Source organism: Antennarius striatus, chromosome 4, assembly GCF_040054535.1.
Source record: "Antennarius striatus isolate MH-2024 chromosome 4, ASM4005453v1, whole genome shotgun sequence".
In the NCBI taxonomy this organism is placed as follows: domain Eukaryota; kingdom Metazoa; phylum Chordata; class Actinopteri; order Lophiiformes; family Antennariidae; genus Antennarius; species Antennarius striatus.
In genome coordinates this window covers 23,884,343-23,899,182 of record NC_090779.1, presented here as the reverse complement: position 1 = coordinate 23,899,182, position 14,840 = coordinate 23,884,343, and the positions used below count along the sequence as shown (strand labels likewise).

The 14,840-nt window shown below is 39.7% G+C and overlaps 1 protein-coding gene across 1 annotated transcript in view; it reads left to right on the top strand.

The window, feature by feature from the left end:
- Positions 1–6,849: 6,849 nt before the first annotated feature.
- Positions 6,850–14,840, top strand: part of lingo1a (leucine rich repeat and Ig domain containing 1a) — a 54,929-nt gene continuing 46,938 nt past the window's right edge. Inside the window, exon 1 of the mRNA XM_068313297.1 lies at positions 6,850–6,973. The gene's annotated coding sequence lies outside the window, so the exon portion shown is untranslated. The remainder of the gene's footprint in view (positions 6,974–14,840) is intronic.

The following is a 14,840-nucleotide window of genomic DNA, read 5'->3' as shown; positions in this document are numbered from 1 at the left end:
GAGGTAGGTGGGAACAAGTCGCTGAAATAGAATGGCAATGTTTTGTAATCCGTTCTGTCGGTGTTGGTGACGTCTCAGCTCGTCAGTGATTTCATAAGGTTTGCTTATGTAACACTAGAGTGTTCTTTGTTCCTTCATCTCTGGACACTTCAGGTTCACCCCTGTTGTGAAGGCCTCAAGAAGCAACCTAAGAAAAGAGGTTTACGTACAATTTTTTAAAAAAAATTTTTCCATGTAAAATAAAGGATCGAGTTTGAACCATGACCTTTGACTTTGATCGATCTTGGTTTCGTCGTCTTGCATTTGGAAACAACCAGAGACGGGAGGGAATGATGGGACATTCAGGAGCGGAAAAGGAAAAAACAAGACAGGAAATGCAAATAAAAAAGTTAAAAAAACAAGGCATGAATGTCGACTTTCAAAATAAAATAGGAAATGACATCAGAACTTTTCTTCGCAAAACTTTATCTACACACATTTGGCGATTTTTTTTATTAGAAGAATATAATGTTTCATGCATACATAATGTGACAAGGATTGGAATTAACGAAATAACTGGCTGCAGAATTTTGACTCTGGGACTCTTTTTTTTTACCATCCAAAGCTAAATGTGTTCTGATTGGCTGGTGACACATATGACATAACATCATTTAAAAACAACCATGTATTAAATATTTTTCCTCCGTCAGAATTTGAATGAGGTACTGCCAAGTGGAAATTTAGCAAATTAAATCCTTCTCGTTTTGGTGCTTTCCAACAGAGCTGTCGACCAGCCCGTGTGAAATCATTATTCCTGGATTAGCTTCAATACTGCGCACCTTTGAAGGTTGGATGAATAACTAAATACCTGATCGGTGTAATTAAAAAGCCCACAGGGGGGGGCAGCAAAGATGCAGTAAGACCGGTTTCACATTGAGTCTGGGAAGATTGACGGTGAGGCTGACGTGATGGAAGCAGACAGAATCAGTTAATGTCTGAGTATAAAAGCATTAGACAGCATCAAATTAGATTAACAAGGAGGGGAGCAACTCCCGTCGCAAAGCAGGGAATATAATCTGACTCCAGGATCTCCGCTGTACAGAGAACAAGGAACGCGAATATCAAACTATATTATAATAAAAAATAATAAAAAATCAAGAAAGTACTCTTTAAAAAGTTTCTTCTGTCTCTTAAATTCTGTTCTGGAGTCACATATGATTTATTTTTATTATGTTGAACTCTTTTGACATGTACATTTTTTGTTGGTACATTTTTTGTTGGTACATTTTTTGTTGTTACATTTTTTGTTGGTACATTTTTTGTTGTTAACTTCAGCTGCATAAAAGCCGCCTAATTTGAGTAAAATGAGTTTCAAACTATTAGCAGTTAACTTTTATACAGAGTGCTTGAAGTAAACAGTTTTGGGGTTTTTTGATAATAATTGCTAAAGCGCTGACACTCAAGTTCTAGTTAACACTTGAAATGTTCTCTGCTCGGAGGTGGTTGAGGATAAATAACAGATCAAATAGAAAACGTCAAGGTTGAAGTTATTGCTTCAATGATCTTCGCTGTCGGACCCGTCTGAGCCTCCGGCTCCACTTGAGCTTTTTTTTTTGTGAAGAAAATTGAAGAAATTATTTCAAATGGCAGCAAATTACAGATCTTTTCTTGGGTGTTGTGAAGATATTTGGAACAAGATGGAGGGTTTCCTGTGAAGGCTGCAGGAATTACAGTTTGACTGACATGTAAATCGTCTGTATGGAATATAAATGTAGATGTACAGTAATCCATCGCATTAACCGCGAGTAACGAGGGTTTGATGTAAATCCCTTTCATTCAAACATTCATTTCATATCTCACTATTTCTTAACCAGCAGAATTCAAATTCTAGTCTAATTTAAATCAGATATGATTCAGTAAAACCGTTACAGAGCAGATGTGTTCTTTTAATCAGCCTTATAGATATAGAAGTCGACTCATGAGGTGTGTAGTTCTATCAAGACCAACAGGAAACAGGAAGTAAACTAAAGTACACTAAACTGGTTGAATATGTCTTAAAAGACAAGGTTTACTTTGGTATTTAGATAATTACACCTCAGAGCAGAAAAAAATGACATATGGAGTTCCTCAAGGATCCATTCAGAGGCTTCTTCTATTTTGTTCTATTCTAGTCTAGTCTAGTCTGTTCTGTTCTCTTCCATTCTGTTGTATTCTGTTCTGTCCTGTTCTATTCTATTCTAATGTAGTCTAGTCCAGTCTAGTCTTTTCTGTTCTTTTCTTTTCTATTCTGTTCTGCTCTGTTCTGTTCTATTCTAGGCTAGTCTAGTGTGCTCTATTATGCTCTTTTCTAATCTGTGCCTTGCTATTCTATTCTATTCTATTCTATTCTATTCTATTCTATTCTATTCTATTCTATTTTGTTGGATCCTGTTCTGTCCTGTTAAACCAGGAAAACGTTTGTGTGACATCTGTGATCATCTGCTTCACAATGATCCCTTCGGATCCCTCTGGTTCAGTTTAATCTGTGTACTTCCACACACTGGGTTCTATCCTGCACCTCGCTTCACAATTCCATGAATTTTCCTGCGAATCGGGTCTGTTGATCCCGTGTGAAACCGCTGACATGCTATCAGTTAACATGACTCTGCAAAAGTAATGAATAGTTTTGTATAAAATAGTGGAGGGTTACATTTCTATTGGTTTCCTTCTATTCGCTCCATCGGTGAAGGTTTACTGTCCGACTTGTTTCAGGACACAACAACCTACATCCTATAATTACTGAAGCTACTTCCTGCCCGGGAGCTCGTGACTCTAATGTTTCTCCTGCGGGTCTCGGCGGTGCAGTCTGGGTAAGTTTCTCGCTCAGAGGAACCTTGCAGTAATTGTTAAAAGCTGTTAATTGTTGAGGGAGGGGGTGAAACCTTCCTGCCTGAGTCACTCTCCCCCAACTGGCGCCGACAATATGATGGTTGTTTATCAGGAGACCCTTCAAAATACATCAAAAATATTATGCAGCAAATCCCTTTGAGGAGTTTTCAGTTAAGTATGGGGGGCAGATTGTGGTGGGGGGGTATTAGTGTAATGCAGGACGCAGTGACAGAAATATTGCACTGCAAACAGGGATTAGCTCTGATACCACAAGACAATGACAATGTTTTCCTCCTGTGATGGACCAAATATTTTGGCATGTACACATAGTTGTCATCTTAGCGACTTTTATTTAAGATGCGTGCGGTTTTATGTTCGCCGAAGCCAGAATGAGTTTGTTAAACCTGCGAGTCCCCCCCCCCAGGAGTTATCGCGTTCAAGGCTCCCTTTGTAGGTCGTGTTTTCACCGCGGGGTGTGGGCGATGCTGCGTGGAGGCCGGAGCGTTCCTTACCCCGCTGCGGGTGTCACCGTACAGCGAACTCCCCCTGGATTCTTGTTGATCACCGAGGCCATGATATGTTCTGCTGGGCGCCCTGGGGTGGGGGGGTGGGGGATGTAGCACACGGGTGATGCCTTCGCCTGTCAGGTGGCTTGTGGTGAGAGCTAATCCAGTTGAAAACAGAAATGTTTTGTGCCTTGGGATGGAGAAGGGAGGGGGGAGCAAGGAGTCAGTCATCCATGTGCACAAGGAGAGATAGCCTAATCTCGTCACAGACACAGTGGGGGGGGGGGCTATCATAGGAAAAGCGCCTGCTCATGGAGATGATTTGGAAAATCATGCTACAACGAGGCTTTGCTCCTTAATTTACTTTTTGCATACATTCATGGTAAGTTTACTTTTATATGCCTGACGTTTTCTGACGTTTCCCAGTGAAACTTGTTTTGTTCCATTCCCAAACCTCCATTTTTAAAAAGTTTTTTTTAATGTCTCAAAATTGAATTATATGCAGATGATGTTTATCTGGGACTCGTCTTCAGACTCTCCCTCGTGTTCTTTATTTTTATATCTATATATCTATATCTATATCTATATCTATATATATATATATATATATATATATATATATACGGGCTCAGTTTTTCTGCTCCTGAAGCATCAAGAAGACAATATAGAACTTTTGAGACACATTTATATCAGATAGTTTATGAATAATAAAGAATTTCTTTGTTCCTCATGAAGCTTAACCTACCGGAAAGTTATTCCCTTTTTGCTAAGAAGTGTTTTGAGAAGTTTTTTTTGAGAAGAGCTTAAAATATTTGCTCTTTCAGAACCCAACGCCGTTAATGTTTAAATGCAGCTATTAAGAACAGCGTATTATCTCATGTTGCATCACACAGGTGATGCAATGTTTGCATCCCATGTGTGTTTTGACCTTGATGGTAAATTCATTAAGTAACTTCCTAAAGGAGCCAAAAATAAGATCTGATGAAACATCAGACAATTAAAAGTAGTAACCAATGAGGCCTGTATTTTCAGAAAGTCGTATAAACAACTGTGACGCTATTCCTGGATGATTCCACCCATCAAACAAAGGAAAAACGACTTAATGAAGAAATAAACGCACAACTCACAACACCTCCAAAGGTGTCAGTTGCGCTCAAAGTCTGTCTAAATGTGAATTAGGTATAATTTTTTTTTAAATGCCACCATTTCTGCAGAGTCATTGATTCCAGGATTTAACCTCCTTAATTTAATTAATTTAATTAATTTTAATTTAATTTAAATCCTGGAAAAAAAATGTTTTTTAAATTAAATTAAAGAAATTAAATTCCCGTATTTAACCTCCTAAATTTCCCACCACAGTTGATTCAACCCACTTTTATACTGAACTACAGGTACTAGAGTGAATCCACTCATGGTTTAAAGCATCCAATTAAAGAATATAGACCGCCCCCCCCCCATTTTTCACTGGCTCATTTTAAAACTCTTCTTAAAACCCACCTCTTTTCCCTAGCATTTGCCACCTTTTAACTGATTTTATTTCCGCTTTTAACTTATTTAAGAAAAATTTATTGGATTTTTATTTTGATACTTTTTTTAACTGCATTATGTTCATAGTTTTTGGCACGTCTGTTTCGTTTTTATATCTAGTTGCTGTGCAGCACTTTGGAAACCTTGTGTTTATTTTAATTGCGCTTTATAAATAAAGTGGATTGGATTGGATTTTTCCCATAAATTTCATGGCATATCTAAAACAAGAAAGAATTTTCAAAAATGTTTTTGTGGCGTTTATGCAACTATTACTATTCTAGTAAATAATCTTAAACCAGATATCCCACCATGAAACCAATCGTTACGCCTGTAACGAGGCAGAGGACATGTGGAACATCTTAATGAGGAAGAACAAGGTGGTCCAATCGCTGCCAATGCCGTGGACAAATTATTCCGGCACAGATGCTCAAACACTTTGCTTTGGATCCAACGCCTTCCTTTTTCCTAGCCAGTAAGTCAAAGGGAGGTTCTTCCTGTCTGATTTAAATGCACCAGCTTCTCCTGTGTGTTCGTATCAAACGCTGGAAGTTCAAATGTTTGCCAAGCCATTTGGCAGTCGTCGCCATTAGCCACGCTTCCTGATGGATTTATCTTTGTCAACAGATATTCCAGGAATTAGTTGTTGTAAAAGTCTCAACAAATAGTTGCAGCTTCTTCTCTTTTTGGGGTTGCGTGATTTTGTAATTACGGCAGAGTAAACTCGTCATTGTTGACACAAGTGGAAGTCTGTGATGGAAAAACAATGATTGGAAATGTGGAAGTTTCATCATTTATTGTTGGTTATTAAGGAAGCAAAAAAAAAAAAATTGCGTTCCCAACCTACAAATGCAAAAGATCTCATTGGCATTTCCAAAGTCTGATCATCTCTCACCCACAGAGAAGGAAATAGAGCATGTGGTTATTACCGGCGGCGTGTGGAGATGTGGAATCTAAAAGCAAAGCTGGGTAACCGTTCTGTCCTTCAGTATCAGGATGCCGCATACATGAATATATATGTGAACTGTTTTCTGCGTCTGCAGTGGGAAATGTCAATGATCTTTATTTACCGTTGTTTTTTTTTTTTTAACCTACGGAATGATTTTATACTGAACTGTAACAAGGTAAAGTTTAAGGCCTCTAAGAGTAGTTATGGCTGATATGGAACACAATAAGGTAACACGCGTGACCCCACCTCATTGCAGATTTTTAGTCAGTAGTCACATGATACCGTACGCACATTCTATTGGCTGACGGCATTTGGAATTGCGCTGCGTTCCGTGAGTTTTGGAAAGCAACACACTTCTGTGAGACACAAAAGTGTGGGAAAAGGTAACGCAGATAGAAGATGGTTTAATATCAGTGTGGGGGAGGGTTAATAAATGTTTAAAGTACTATAAATAATAAGATAAATATATCGCGGAATTTGTTATTTGCGTGTGGTTCCTGGAACGCATTAATTGACGCATTATTAAACAATATTAATCCTACTGTTCAGTTTTTTATTTGTAAAAACAATATAAAATGTTGAATAAATTTGGTTCCACTTCACGATTGTATCTCACATGTTGTTGATTCTTGAAAAATACTTTCAGTTTGTTATCTTTAAGTTTGAAGCCTGAAAATGTGGCAAAATGTCAAAAAGTTCTGGGGGGGGGGCAATGCTTTCGCAAGACACTGCATCAGGCGATGGCTCATGTAGGGGGGCTTTCAGTAGACGCGATATAATTGAGTTGCAACTCACTCAAGCGTTTCACTTTCAATTGAGGAGATAACAGAAGAACGATGTGATGATACCTGATTGAGAAATATTTTACAAAGCAAATAAAAAAAATCAATGGTCTCGGTTCTTCTTCAGACGCTCCGACGTCTGAAATGAAACGTGGTTGAAGAGTGTCTGATATGTTGGCACATGAGTGAAGTTTTCTGCTGTGGCTTTTGTTCTGTCAGGTGGCTGAAAGTCTGAAGAGAGGATGCTGTGAGGGGATGTGGATTAAAGGGAGACGTTACTCACCTCAGACCGCCAGCCTCCCGCCTCCCGCTCAGTAAGCAGCTCCACTTCCTCTTTGGAATCAGCAGGCCGGCAATTACTGCCTGTGAGTATCACCGAGACATTCTCTGTCGGATCGGCATTTTTCGGAGTTTCGAGTTGGTTTTTTTTGTTGGTTTTTTGCGCTGAATGCGCCAGATTTTACTGACACGTTTAGAAAATCAGCCCAACAATTATCCCACTTGCGGTTTTAGTCATAAACTGCGTTTGCGTTGCAAAAAGCGTGACAAGTGATTTCCAACCAAGCCGGCTCACCTCGCAGCAGTCACATGTTTAAGTGTTGATCAGAGGTAATTAGCATCAGTTAGCTCGGAGCTAAGCACCTATCAGGGCGGAGGGTCGCCCTCCAGCTTCCTGTAATGCAGCTTCATAACTCAATCCACTGAATGCATTAGTTTACACTCCACTACGTCTCTCTGATAGCTTCACTCTATTTCTAATTATGATTATTCACATCCTTCCTGCTCAAAGAGAAGCATTAGCCTCAATTTTTAATAGTTTTTTTTTTTTCCTGGTTAAACTGAATGACAAAATATTCTTTTATGACTTGATAAAATTCAGTTTTGTGTCTCAGAGGAAACAAACGGTTTGACAGGTCGCTGTTACTTACACTATCAGCAATCCGTTGTATTAATTGTTGTAGTTAGGAGAAGGGTAAAATTAAATAGAGAAATGCATCCTGCATAAATATGTTATGTAATAGTCAGATAACCACAGAACAAGTTCAGGTTTGGAAAGAGGAGGATGGAATGGAAGACGTTTTCAGGGAGGAGGTCAGGAAAGCTGGACAATTTTTGGAAATTGGAGAAACATCTGGATCCTCCCCAACTGTTTCGCTTGTTTTTTGCCTGACGTGACGTTGTTGGAGCCCAGCACTAGATCGCTGCTCCAACCTCCTGCGAGGTGCTTCACCTAATCAACAGCAAAATATTTTATTTATGGCTGGCCTATAAGGAAAAAACATCCCCGGCAATGCAATCGCCCGGTCTCAGGAGGTAATGCAATTTGATGAGCGTCACACCAGTTGCACTTTCTGACAGCAAACCAATGCAGTATTAATCAGCAGTAGAAGTGAAATTCACACCTGCGTGTAGCTTTGCCTCACTTTAACTTAATTTTAGCTCGTGATCAAAGTTTATATCAGTTGTACAAATATCTGACGGCGTCAGGGGCAGTAAAATATCCGATGGTTCGTCGAATCTAATTGGTGTGATTGTCGTTATTCATATGAGATTATATAGAGACACTTCCTTGATTGCACCCAATGAGAACGCTTGAACTGCTGACCTCTGTAATGTGCTTATATGCATTGCTGAGCAGCTGTAGTGTTTATCATTATTACCATCAATCAGATCAATTCAGCTCACTTCTCCCAGATAGGAGCTGCATAGAAAGAGAAAATATGAGATTAGGTGTAAAAATAGATATTTATCATAGTGTATATATATATATATATACATCATCATCATCATCATCATCATCATCATCCTCAATAAGCAGCGTAGAATAGAGTGGCCTCATATTTCACACGCCTGCAGAAGCTTCTGATGCTCCATTTGCCATTAAGACCCAACAATCCATTTTCATAGCTTTGAATTTCCTCATTACCCAACTTTTCCAGATTTAATTCCACGTCAGTCGACTCTCATCTCGGCTCCTCGCTCCCCAAGTTGCTTGGTTTTGATTGGGATTGATGGGGTTTGGACTTTTCTCTCACCGACAGGCTTCATCCCTACGTAGGTTTGACTTTCTAAACCGTGGCGTAAAAGGAGGAAAGAAGGAGCGGCGTCGGGATTCATTAGGTTTGTGTATCTGACTATAACGCCCAGTGGACTGTAGCCGTCTCCCTGCGGACAACCAGACAACCTTTTTCAAGGAGGTACCATTACAGGAAGTGCCATCGCTTCAGCTCCACCGTGTCAATTGCTCCAAAATGGCCAATTTCCTGTCGAGGATGTGTGTTTTCACATTTTTATCATCCCTCGCTGTGGTTATCTGGTTGCACTCGGGGCCATCAGTCATCGATGCCGCATCGAGAGGAAGCCGATGTGCAGTAAAAGTGACGGACGGCCTTTCCACATGAGTGAAGACGAATGAGACATACAGGCGAGCTGGGGGGGCTTTTTTTATTGTACTGTCAGCAATGCCAGGAGGTGGCAGGAGGTGGTAGGAGGTACCAGAAGGAGGCAGGAGGTGCCAACAGTGACGAAACCTGTACTTCCCATTAATAGAGCACCGTCAGTGTAATCTGTGGAGGATATAGTGAGTTTGCTGATTATGAGACTAAAGTCATGAGTAAGACTTTATGGTAATTAACCGTCAAGGTTATTGTTACGTTCGGAAAACTTAATTTTGATCATTTAGTTGCGATATTTATTTTCAAAAAAAGGCTTAAAAATAAGCAACAGAAGATCAAAGCCGAGTCATGTTTCCACTTTTATCTATTTCTTTATCCGCCTGTTAGATTTTTTTATTATTTTTTTTTTATGATTTACAATAAAACTGCAGGAAGATCTTCCACGAAACCAGAGGTGTGAGCACAAAATAAACAAACAGACAAACTAGATGAAACTGATTTATTTCTCATCGCGTTGGGAAGATATTTTTCAAAACTTAAATGAAATCCACTTCAGACCGCCGTGATAGCTCGGCCTTGTCAGGAGCGTATGCTCTTCTTCTCCTTCTAGATTTAAAGTGGTTTCCATGGCAACTGAAAATGAAATTAATCTGGGTAAAGCTCCGTACTTCAAGGTCACTCCTACCTCATCATCATCGCATGTGAGAGATATTCACATGAAGTTTCAAACGCATTTTATTCGCCGCGCTATCGTGTCGGAAAGTGCTGAAACAAGTTGTTAACCTTGAGAGAGCCAAATAAAACTGAAGGCTCCGCCCACTCCATTATTTTATTTCCTGTTCATTATCACCATCTGAGAAGAAAAGTTCTTGGCGTGTTTCTCCAAACAAACTGCTCTTTAAATCGCTATAAACATTTGTCAAATTTACACAAATCATCTTCATCAATGCATCAATTTCATGCAAAAACTGAAGCTCTGTTTACTTGATGACTTTGGGTTGGTTTGGAGGAAATATCTCTGATTATCGCGGTTGACTGGTGTCGTCTCTGAAACAATCTCGAGTTCCACATTCAGGCTTTCAACCCCCTCGCTGGTAGAATTAGCTTCGGCATCGTCTTCATCACAGCGGCTGCATTTCAAACAGGCAGCCGCTGTCAAACGTCTGATTTACCTGCACATATCATCTGACAACCCTGACTGTATTTTTTGATTGATCTGAAATTCATAAATTTTCCTCCTCAAAGAACATTTGAGCGAAGCAGCCTGTTTATTTTTGGGTCCCTGCATCATAATTGTTTTTTTCTGTGCTGTGGGGCTTCATTCTTTGTCCAATTAGAGAAGATTTCCCTCCAGATCAGCCCCTCCGTTTCACACATGTTGTCAAATTAATTATATTCTGATTGCATCAAATGATAGCTTTACAGCAAGTGTTTAAAATCTGACTCAAATCTTGACGGATGTTTTTATTTTAATTTTATTTTTTTTTATTTTTTTTTGGCGAATCCATGTAAGCGCCGTGAGAGCTCTCAGAACAAAATGCTTTACAGGATACCTGCGCTGACACTCGAGGCTGTTTTGACAAAAATACTCACTTTGACGAGGAAACAAAGAGCTAGAAGTGGTGAATTTTTTTTTTCGTTCGTGCCAACCGATCTGAAATGTGTAAGAAATCAAAGAATGGAGGAAAATGCCCCCATAAAATATTCAGCGCTACTAAATGAGGCTTATTTTTAGTCTCTTCTTGTCATCGGGTCAAGTTGTTGTGTTCCTCTTGTCGCTATGACGTCAATCACTGAGCCAGGAAAGTCCTTTAATGTAAAAAATAAAGATTGGATTTTAAAAACAGACCAAAGAGGATGATGTTTCTAATTTCATGGCTGTAAACTGGTGGTAATTACTGATAATGGCTGGAAAAACTGCAATATGTTGTCCCTCAGGGTGTCTAGTTTAGCCTCATCATGATTATAATAATAAAATAACTTAATAATAACACACAACATGGGGCTCTAATAACAGTAGTGTTCACTCTTTTAACTAACAGGTTATAATCCCTAATGAACACCTCTATACATTGAGTGTATTTTGAATGCTTATTATGACTCCACCAAAGGTTCTCCGACCAAACTCACCTCGCGCTCATCTTTCATCAAGTGTCAAGTCTCAGAATCACAAGTGGCATTTAATTACAGTCTGAACGATCCCCACCAGGAGATGGATTACAAATGATGGTGATTATCGCCGATGGATTCACATCCTGACAGATGGCAGCGCTCCCAACTCCTTCTTTTATTATAGTCCATGTAATTAACCCCTGGCTGCAGCCGAGTCGCTCCTACTTGCTTCGTAACGTTTGGATTCCATCTGCTGGATGTCTCCACTTTCACATCCTTCAAGATGGTATATTATAGAAACTTTTAATGACTTTGTCATCATCGTAAGAAAACGGTAGAGATATGGGAAAGAAATGGCTGGTGTGGCCTGATACGGTGGTACTCTACTTACGAAATTTTTTACTTGCGAAACACCTCTACAGGAAAATATTGCCTCTAGTTACGAAAGAAATAAAGTATGGGCTGATACTTGCAGCTCCCACAGGTTCCTGAACGCGACATTCTTATAGCTGCTCTGCCATTGGCTATTACCTAGCATCTTCCTGGCATCCCATTGGCTAAGAGGGACCTCTGTGTGTAGCTACATAGGTGTCTATGCAGCGTCCTCGTCATTCGGCCCTCGACCCGTGAGGTGTTCTGATAGTTTTACGTAAATATATTAACTTTCAGAGTATTCACTATGGACCCCAAGAAAGTGACGGAGAAAAGAGGAAAAGAAAAGACGAAGAAAAGAGTTTTTTTGTCCGTACAAACAAAGCAAGAGATGATAGAAAAGCCTGAAAAAGGGAAGCGTTTGGTTGATCTCACCAAAGAATATGGCCGTAATGCATCTACAATCACCACGTTATTAAAACAAAAGGAAGTTTAAGGACTTTAAGGCATCGCGTGGGTGGTTGGAGAAGTTCAGGAGGAGGACTGGAATTCACTCTGTTGTTCATGGTGAGATAGGAGCGCATGAATCAAAGAGGGCAAAAAACAATGAGGACAACAGTTAAAAGGTAAATGACCATCATTTTTATTCTTTATTCTTTGTTTTTTACGTTATACACAACTCTCATTTATTGTGTAATAATCTAATCGTAACATGTATTTGTTACATGTTTTGATGCATTTTTATGCTTTATAAAACATTTATGTCCGAATTTTGGGGGGCTTGGAACGGATTAGGGCATTTGCATGGAAAATGTGTATCTACTTACGAAATTTTCTACTTACGAAATTTCTTCAAGAACCAATTAATTTCGTATGTAGAGGTACCACTGTATTTGGAAAAGGCATGAACACAATAAGTGATGATTGTTATTAAAGGGAGCGCTGATTGTTAATACACATGACATTCAGGAGCCTCAGCAGGACATAGATTATTCATGGTCTTACCTAATGAGCCGCGTTCCATTCCCTCCTCTGTATTCTGGAGGCAGAGCTTCAGTGTCAAATCAACCTTCATCGGAGGAGAGAATTAAAAATTTCAGAAGGTCGTAAGATTCACGACGTTAAATCGCCAGTCGTCAAAATTTCAGGTATAGACGTAATAAAAGGTGTGTCGGTGTGAAACTCACTCAGCGTGATGTAGACGTTCATGCAGCTCACTAATGTCAAGTTGTTGTCGGCGTAGAACTCTGTAAAGCTTCTTCTAAATAATTAATACATCATGTTTTGTTATCATCGCTCATTATCTATTAGCGTCCAGTATTAGCATCGATCTGTTTGATTTGTGGTGACTTTAAGCGATGCAGTCTGGAACTCTTCCAGCCGCTGCGTGATTGTGCAACGGTGCACCGCAGGATATTTCACGTTTTTATGAAGCAGAGACTGTCTTGATCAGATTAGCAAGAAGCTAACGCTAGTCAGATTAGGTGTGGGTGGGGCTCACAACTGACGGTGCAAAACCCAAAATCAGATCGCTCCAATCTTAAAATCTGAAATGTTCAAAGGTATCACCGACGAAACTCCACCATGAACTGGATAATCTAATCGCTTTTATTCCAACAAAACCGATAAACATGGCAACATGTCAACCTGGTTGCCTTTAGCAAATGTAAGTTAAATTAAATGTAATCTAATTTCATACAGAGGTAGTAGATGATTGACTGTCAGATTAGCAAATTACACTCCAATCCGGTGGGTTCAGGTACCTAAAGATTGATTTATAATCCAGTCTTCAAAAACCCACAAATGCTCGTACAGTAAAAACCTCCACTATTAATCTTAATCTCATTCCAATGACATCGATCCCACCTCTTTTATTTTGACACCCATCACAATTCTTTTGTGTGAATTTTGTGCGACATTTTCACAACGGTTATGACAAATGTCTCAGCGGCTGCAGGTGTGATTGCCGTGATGTCATCACTGCAGCGTATCTACCTGCGGCCTCATGGGTAATGATGGAATACAGCTCTAATGCAAAAATTCAGAAGAAACTAATAATGGGAATAAAAGGTCTAGAACTTTCCTTCACTTTTGGCACAGATGAGCAGCGTTGGCAGGATCGGCTCAAATGCTGCAAATTAATATAAACGTTCAATAATTTACTGGTCGATCACATTGCCCAGGAGTTTAGTTTGACTTTTGGTAACTCTTTAATTCTCACAGAACTGTGTATCACTAAGTATTTTTGCCTTTCAGCTTGACCTACATTCGACACAAAAAGAGAAATGATAAGAGCAAAAATCACCCCCTCGCACCTTATTTTCCCTTTCTGTCAATAGTCAAAGATTGCAGTTCTAAAGCAGCCTTGTTATGCATTTTTTAAATAAAGCTAAGGCAAAATAGGCGCCGATCTCTTCAAGCAATACGTGTGTTTGTGTGAGATTTCCTCTAATCCTTGCTAAGCGCCAAACAAGAATCCAAGGTCAGCTTTCTGAAGGAGGCAGGAGCCATATATCTGTCATGTAAAAGGGTTCGGCTCTGCGGTGCATAAGTGCTCTCCACTATAGTCTCACCGCATCACTCCAGCCTCAATTATTGACTTGAGCAGACACACAAAGTGTAACTTAGCACTTGGAAAAGGCAGTCGCTTGAGTGGTAGCGCCGGAATGGCGTTTGTGTACGGGTGTACGGCAGTGACGGGCGTGCGATGAATGCTCACTCGAGGCGTAGCCTCAAACGCTATCCTTTCTGTATTGTGAATCAACAGTTTGATCTGCGTTTGTTCGGCCTCTAGCCGGTCCCATAGAAACAGGTGGTACATTCATGAAGATCTCCAATCCCTAATAAGGGCGTTGTGTTGAAGTGTTAAAACTGTATGAATGTCAGCGCACTCATGTTGGCGTTACCATCCGTCTAGGTCAGGGGGTGTCAAACTCATTTTCACCGAAGGCCACATCAGCATAACGGCTGTCCTCAAAGGGCCAGATGTAACTAATAAATGTAACTAAATGTAACTCAATGTAATGTCAAATGAATGTAACTACTCCTTTATGTTAAATAACTCTGAATTTATTACTCATTCAAGTAACAAACATCAAAGTTACACAGAAAAAAATGTGTGTTTCTCTGTTCTAACATAAATCCTTTTAATTTGTCAGGTTATTAAACCCACAGAACTCCATCAATCAAGGATCAAACTGTCAATGAATAAAGAAAAATTTTCAAAATGTTTTTTGTCAGTGTTGAAATGGGCTTAAATACAGCATTGTGGGAAATGTAGTTTTGCTCAAAGCACACTTGACTTATTTATTTTTAGACATTCTGACCTTCGATGCTCTCGGGGGCCACATAA